The 7,500-nt window shown below is 47.3% G+C and overlaps 1 protein-coding gene across 1 annotated transcript in view; it reads right to left on the reverse strand.

The window, feature by feature from the left end:
• The window catches only part of palld (palladin, cytoskeletal associated protein), a 74,516-nt gene that overhangs the window by 41,026 nt on the left and 25,990 nt on the right, over positions 1 to 7,500 (reverse strand).

Consider the following 7,500-nt stretch of genomic DNA (forward strand, 5'->3'; position numbering starts at 1 on the left):
GTTGTGAGTTGTTTCCTGAAGCCTTGTGGGAATTCTGAGCGATGCTGTTCATTCAGCGGGGTGACTAACTCACGTCAGCACAAACATCAATGAGTCAGCTGAGGCACAAACCAGCTGGAGTAAAGCTTGAACTTAGCATCGCCCATCCTGCTCTGCACTGTTAGCATGTTAGCAAGGAGATAAATAGCTGTAATGTAATGTTAGCCTGTTAGCAGGGAGATAAATAGCTGTAATGTAATGTTAGCATGTTAGCAAGGAGATAAATAGCTGTAATGTAATGTTAGCCTGTTAGGAGGGAGATAAATAGCTGTAATGTTATGTTAGCATGTTAGCAAGGAGATAAATAGCTGTAATGTTATGTTAGCATGTTAGGAGGGAGATAAATAGCTGTAATGTAATGTTAGCCTGTTAGCAGGGAGATAAATAGCTGTAATGTTATGTTAGCCTGTTAGCAGGGAGATAAATAGCTGTAATGTAATGTTAGCCTGTTAGCAGGGCGATAAATAGCTGTAATGTAATGTTAGCCTGTTAGCAGGGAGATAAATAGCTGTAATGTAATGCTCGTGTTAGCAAGGAGATAAATAGCTGTAATGTAATGTTAGCGTGTTAGCAGGGAGATAAATAGCTGTAATGTAATGTTAGCCTGTTAGCAGGGAGATAAATAGCTGTAATGTAATGTTAGCCTGTTAGCAGGGAGATAAATAGCTGTAATGTAATGTTAGCCTGTTAGCAGGGAGAGGGTTATTTTCATTCCCTAAAGGTGAGAGAGGTGAGGACACACAGACACTGCACCTGGTGGAGCCGGTTGTGTCAAACCCACTAATGGAAATAGCTTTACGGACCACTGCTCTCTCCCGCATCGTTAAACACACTTGTTTGCCATAAAAGGCCAAATAAACATCCAGCCAACGTGGTTTTGGAAGGAATTCATCTGAAGGAATGTCTGTGGTGAACATTCAGAATCTCTATTAAACCATAGCCACATACGCACACACTTATGAGCAAGCTTAGATACTGTGTGAATATGTGTGAGTGTGTGTGTTTGTGTGTATATGGTGAATGTGTGTGTGTGTGTGTATGGTGTGTGTATGTGTGTGTGTGTGTGTGTGTGTGTGTGTATATGGTGAATGTGTGAGTGTGTGTATGGTGTATGTGTGAGTGTGTGTGTGTGTGTGTGTGTGTGTGTGTATGGTGTATGTGTGAGTGTGTGTGTGTGTATATGGTGTATGTGTGTGTGTGTGTGTGTATATGGTGAATGTGTGAGTGTGTGTATGGTGTATGTGTGTGTGTGTGTGTGTGTGTGTGTATATGGTGAATGTGTGAGTGTGTGTATGGTGTATGTGTGAGTGTGTGTGTGTGTGTGTGTGTGTGTGTATGGTGTATGTGTGAGTGTGTGTGTGTGTATATGGTGTATGTGTGTGTGTGTGTGTGTATATGGTGAATGTGTGAGTGTGTGTATGGTGTATGTGTGAGTGTGTGTGTGTGTGTATGGTGTATGTGTGTGTGTGTGTGTGTATATGGTGAATGTGTGAGTGTGTGTATGGTGTGTGTGAGAGTGTGTGTGTGTGTGTGTTTATGCAGGAATGTACAGTCACCTAAAAGGATGACATAAGAGAGAGGCAGGGTTGGGGGCGTGGGCCTGGCACAGGTGTGTGAGTATACCTGGGCTCTGCATGCTGCTGCAGGTCTCTGAGGTAATGTGGGGTTATGGGAAATGACACAGACCTACCTGCAGCTGCCATGTCTGTCTGTCTGTCTGTCTGTCTGTCTGCACATGACCCTGCCCTTCTGGAATCTTCCCTGGGACCCAATCACACAGGGCTGCCCTGTTTCACATCTACCCCCCAAATACCTGTAAGAACCCCACATTCTGCTGCTGACTCACTCTGCCCATTAAACCCTTTCAAACACATACCCCTACTCCTCTACCTAATGCCTACACCCTACCCACTAACCTATACCCTGCCCCATACACCCTAACAGTATTGTTTAGTGTGTGCATGTATGTGCATGTGTGTTAGAGTGAGTGTATGTGGGAGTGGCATGATTAAAGTTCAGCCAAGACAAAGGTTGACCTGTGTGTCACATGTTGAATGCTGTTTTATCATTTTACTTTGGTCATGCATGGATGTGTGTATGTGTTTGCCAGATGTTACAGCAGAGAACCAGTATGCAGTGCATGTTGGGTAATTTCCTGTGTGTGGTGGGGGATGGGAGCAGGGCTGGCAGCACACAGGAGGCCTGTGTGTGTGTGTGTGTGTGTGTGTGTGTGAGTATATGTGTATGTGTGTGTGTGAGTGAGGGGAGTGTATGAGTGTGTGTGTGTGTGTGTGTGCTTGAGTGTGTGAGTATGTGTGAGTATATGTGTATGTGTGTGTGTGTGAGTATATGTGTGTGTGTGTGTGAGTGAGGGGAGTGTGTGAGTGTGTGTGTGTGTGTGTGAGTGTGTGAGTGTGTGTGTGTGTGTGAGTGTGTGTGTGTGTGTGTGTGTGTGTGTGTGTGAGTGAGGGGAGTGTGTGAGTGTGTGTGTGTGTGTGAGTGTGTGAGTGTGTGTGTGTGTGAGTGTGTGTGTGAGTGTGTGTGTGTGAGTGAGGGGAGTGTGTGAGTGTGTGAGTGTGTGTGTGTATATGTGTATGTGTGTGTGTGTGAGTATATGTGTGTGTGTGTGTGTGTGTGTGTGTGTGTGAGTGAGGGGAGTGTGTGAGTGTGTGTGTGTGTGTGTGTGTGTGTGTGAGTGAGGGGAGTGTGTGAGTGTGTGTGTGTATATGTGTATGTGTGTGTGTGTGAGTATATGTGTGTGTGTGTGTGTGTGTGTGTGTGTGTGTGAGTGAGGGGAGTGTGTGTGTGTGTGTGTGTGAGTGTGTGTCCTCTCAGTTCTCACATTGGACCTGTTCATTACCACTGGGTTCCCATATACAGTGCAGTGCGTAAGTATTTGGACAGTGGCTCAGTACTCCAGCACATCCATACATTTTTATACCGAGTCCCCCCCCCCCCCCCCATTTTAGGGGACCAAATTTAATTGGATAGTCGGCTGCTCAGCTGTTTATAGGGAAGAACGAGAGGGTGTGCTTTTGGGGCAGAAGCGCTACATCTCTAAAGCATGGAGATTATGGCTTTCCTGTGCATCACAGTCACACAAGCCTGTTTGGTCTACAGGCCAGTTTATAGTCCAGCAACAGAGCGTCACTGTGCAGTGGATGTCGCTGGCCACAGTGACATGAGGTTTATTCTCTGGGCGACTGGAGAGGGCCACAACCGCAGTGGAGCTGAGCGCAGCTCTGTCACTGAGCTCTATGCTGGCCTTAAGGGTGGAGCACGAGATAAGCAGCTTCCCTGAGCCCAGAACTGAGTCCACTCAGGCCGAGAGCGCAGACAGGCGGAATAACCAGCGGGAAAAGAGTTCAGAGAGCACAGGGCAGCCCACCACACGCCCAGCTGAAGTTATCGCACTGCACTAATCACGGGATGAGGTGACTGGGACGATACCCAAGGCTCATACTGAAGTTATTCCCTGAAAATGTGCTGTTTACTGAAGCTGTGGAGTGCCTGGAAGCAGGAGCAGTGTTTAGCTCTGTTTTCGGTGCTAACAGAGAGAGTGATTCACACTCCATTGCAGGTCCTGGCAGATGAAGCCCCAGGGGCCATTTTAGAGAAGGGCAACGTCTCAGTCCTGCTCTTAGTCGCACAGAGGGATATGGCTCCTGTCTGAGTCACATCAGCTCCCCAAACAACCAACAAAATGGCCTCTAATAAGACTGTATAACGACGCGGCCACAGTGGCCATTACCTGCCTGTAAAAGTACACATAATCAGAGCCGTAATGGTGGCTATTAGGGATAATGACTGTGGAAAAAGGATCGGAGCCGGCCAGAGGCAGCGTGTGCCAGACGCGGAGCGCGTGTGTGGGCAGGGCCTGACTGGAGAGACAGAGGGAAACAGGAAGTGCTGACAGAGAGAGAGGCCTGTAGTACATCAGCCTGTCACCAGCACTGAGATATGGACTGCACTATCACGCACACACAGGGGCGACCTGTAGCGGAGTGGTTCAGGTGACTGGGACCCGCAAGGTCGACGGTTCAATCCGGGTTTGATCCGGGAGGATTGTCTCCTGCTTAGTCTAATAAACTGTACGTCGCTCTGGATAAGAGCGTCTGCCAAATGCTCTTAATGTAATGTAATGTAAACATACACACTCTCTCACACGCACACACACAGCCCCCACACCCCACACCCCCACACCCCACATCCCCCAGTCACCCCACATAACCCAGTATCTGGCTGAGACTGACCACAAACTACAGCATTCCACCACAAATCAAGAGAGCGGGGAAGGAGGGAGGGAGGGAGAGACAGAGGAAGATAGAGAGAGAGCAAGGGAAAGAGCGGCTATCAACCCTCTTTACACAGCATACAAGAAAATACTACAAGCATAACATTTGAAATATTTCACAAGATCAACTAAAATCTGTACATTGACGATTGGTGTGAAGACACTAAATGAAGACATGTATTGTACTTTAGGCTGAGATTACTCCCTGCCAGTATATCTCACTACAGCTAAAAGCCCAAAAGAGAGATGCACATTAATAATGTCCAGAGAGAGAGACTACATCGCTCCCATACATACTCTCTCACACAGTGACCCGGCTGACTGCACACCACAGTGTGAGAATTCAGTTATTACGTCTCCCACCATGATACATAGTTGACAGTACACCACTGGGATATTTCTGAATGAAAGTGTAAGCACAACACAGCACAGTCTTATTGAGTTTTTTTACTTCAAGTTGAGAGAGATTGTTAACAAGTCAATGGTGCAAATCTAGTGGATAACAGAAACCTACAGAGAGGACATGCTACCTCACTGCCTCAGACCTATAGGTCTTAACAAGAAGTTAAATATGTCTGTCTCTGAAAAAGATAAATTACACTTGCGTTAATAACACTAACTATATCAACCAAATAATAGCTGTCATTCAACAGCAAATTATAACTGTTGAATAACACTTAAAACAATTCATTAAATGACTTGACATATCTATCACAATTATAGGAATTCATGAAATAGCAGTTATGTAATTAAATTACAATTACTTATTTCTATCTAGCCAGTGATGCACGCACAGTAGGAACTAACAATCGATGCCCTAAACAAGCCAACGTAACTCTAAACATTAACTAACAGTTCTGTAGAGGTTATGGTTATTCCATGAATGATCTATGAGAACATTCATGGAAGCAAGGAAACCACTTTATCAGGAACACTAGTTCTCAAAATAATTATTTTGAATCAATAGAATCCTTCAGTAGACACACACACACACACACACACACACACACACGCACACACGGCAGCACAGATTTAACCATATTTAAGCATTGCCCATAAACAAACAATGGCTTTGCCCTATGCTCTCTACCCTATCACCTGTCTCCTTTACTTACACATTTCTGTGTACCTAACCCAGATCCTAACCCAAACCCTAGCCCTGATCCTAATCCTGATCCTAACCATAATCCTGACCCTAATCCTAACAACAGCCTGACCACGTCTAAGCCCCACCACAACACAACACAACACAACACAACACACCAGCCACCAGCAGCCACAACACAACACACCCAAACAGCCTGTTCCAGCAGTTGTCACTGCTCCATGCTGAAGACCAGCGGAGGATGAGTGCACCCTGGTTAAGAGTTAACACATTCTGAGGGAGTGCACCCCAGCTGATACACACTCACACACACACACTCACACACACACACACACTCACTCACACACACTCACATACACACACACACTTACTCACACACACACTCACTCACTCACTCACTCACTCACTCACTCACTCACTCACTCACTCACACACACACTCACACACACACACACACACACACTCACACACTCACACACTCACACACTCACACACTCACTCACTCACTCACTCACTCACTCACTCACACACTCACTCACACACACACACACACACACACACTCACACACTCACACACTCACACACTCACACACTCCCACACACTCTCTTACCTGTGTGCTTCAGCTCTGGATCCAAACAACAGAACAATGCAGCTCACACACTACACTACCACTGAGAGAGAGCTTCCAGATTCAACACAGTCAGAGGGACTGACAGAGGGAGGGATAGTGAAAGAGAGAGAGAGAGAGAGAGACAGAGAGAGAGAGGGGAGAGAAGGAGGGAGAGTGAAAGAGAAAGAGAGAGAGTGAGAGAGGGAGAGGGCACAGGTGCTGAATAAGGAACAAGGTTTCCTGTTACAGGCTGAGGAACTGGACTCTAACCTCCCAGCTCTGTCCCAATCACACAGTCCTGCTGTTACACACAATCTCAACTGCACAGTTACTCCTTATTTATCAGACACTTTTCATCCAAAGCCATTTACAGTTGAATAGACTAAGCAGGTGCCTATCCTCCCCTGGAGCAATGTGGGGTTAAGGGCCTAGCTATGTTTATTTATTTTATCGTGGCTACACCAGGGCTTGAACCACCAATCTTCCAGGTCCCAGACAAGCACCCACGAGGTTACAGTGCAGGATTGAGAACATAGACACGAGGCTACAGTATATAGATATAGTGCTGCTCTGCTGTATGTGCTGTGTGTGTGCGCTGTGTGTGTGTGTGTGTGCGTGTGTGTGTGTGTGAGTGTGTGTGTGTGTGTGTGTGTGTGTGCACGCTGTGTGTGTGTGTGTGTGTGCGCTGTGTGTGTGTGTGTGTGTGTGTGTGTGTGCGCTGTACGTGTGTGTGTGTGCGTGTGTGTGTGTGTGTGTGTGTGCGCTGTACGTGTGTGTGTGTGTGTGTGTGCACTGTGTGTGTGTGTGTGTGTGTGTGCATGCTGTGTGTGTGTGTGTGTGTGTGTGTGCGCTGTGCGCTGTACGTGTGTGTGTGTGTGTGTGTGTGTGTGTGCACTGTGTGTGTGTGTGAGTGTGCGTGTTTGTGTGTGTGTGAGTGTGTGTGTGCGTGTGCGTGTGTGCGTGTGTGTGTGTGTGTGTGTGTGTGCACGCTGTGTGTGTGTGTGTGTGTGTGTGTGTGTGTGCGCTGTGTGTGTGTGTGTGTGTGTGTGTGTGTGTGTGTGTGCGCGCTGTGCGCTGTACGTGTGTGTGTGTGTGTGTGTGCGCTGTGCGCTGTACATGTGTGTGTGTGTGTGTGTGTGTGTGTGTGTGTGTGTGAGTGTGTGTGTGTGCGCTGTGTGTGCGCGCCTGGCTGTATCCATCAGTGCTCTCTCTGAATAGATCACAGTGACAGCACTCTTCTTCACTGCCTGCATTAGGGGTCCACTGGGCCCTGGCTCCTGGGGCATTGCATTGTGGGACAGCGGAGGCACCTCTGGGTTTCCCTGGCTGCTTGTCAGGCTGTGAGCTCAGTTTCCCTCTTTATCTTTAATACTGCGCTTACAGCCACTGATGTACGAGCAAGACCTCTCTCTGTCTCTCTCTGTCTTCCTCCCCCCATATTACTCTTAGTC

Source organism: Conger conger, chromosome 4 (genome assembly GCF_963514075.1).
Source record: "Conger conger chromosome 4, fConCon1.1, whole genome shotgun sequence".
In the NCBI taxonomy this organism is placed as follows: Eukaryota; Metazoa; Chordata; class Actinopteri; order Anguilliformes; family Congridae; genus Conger; species Conger conger.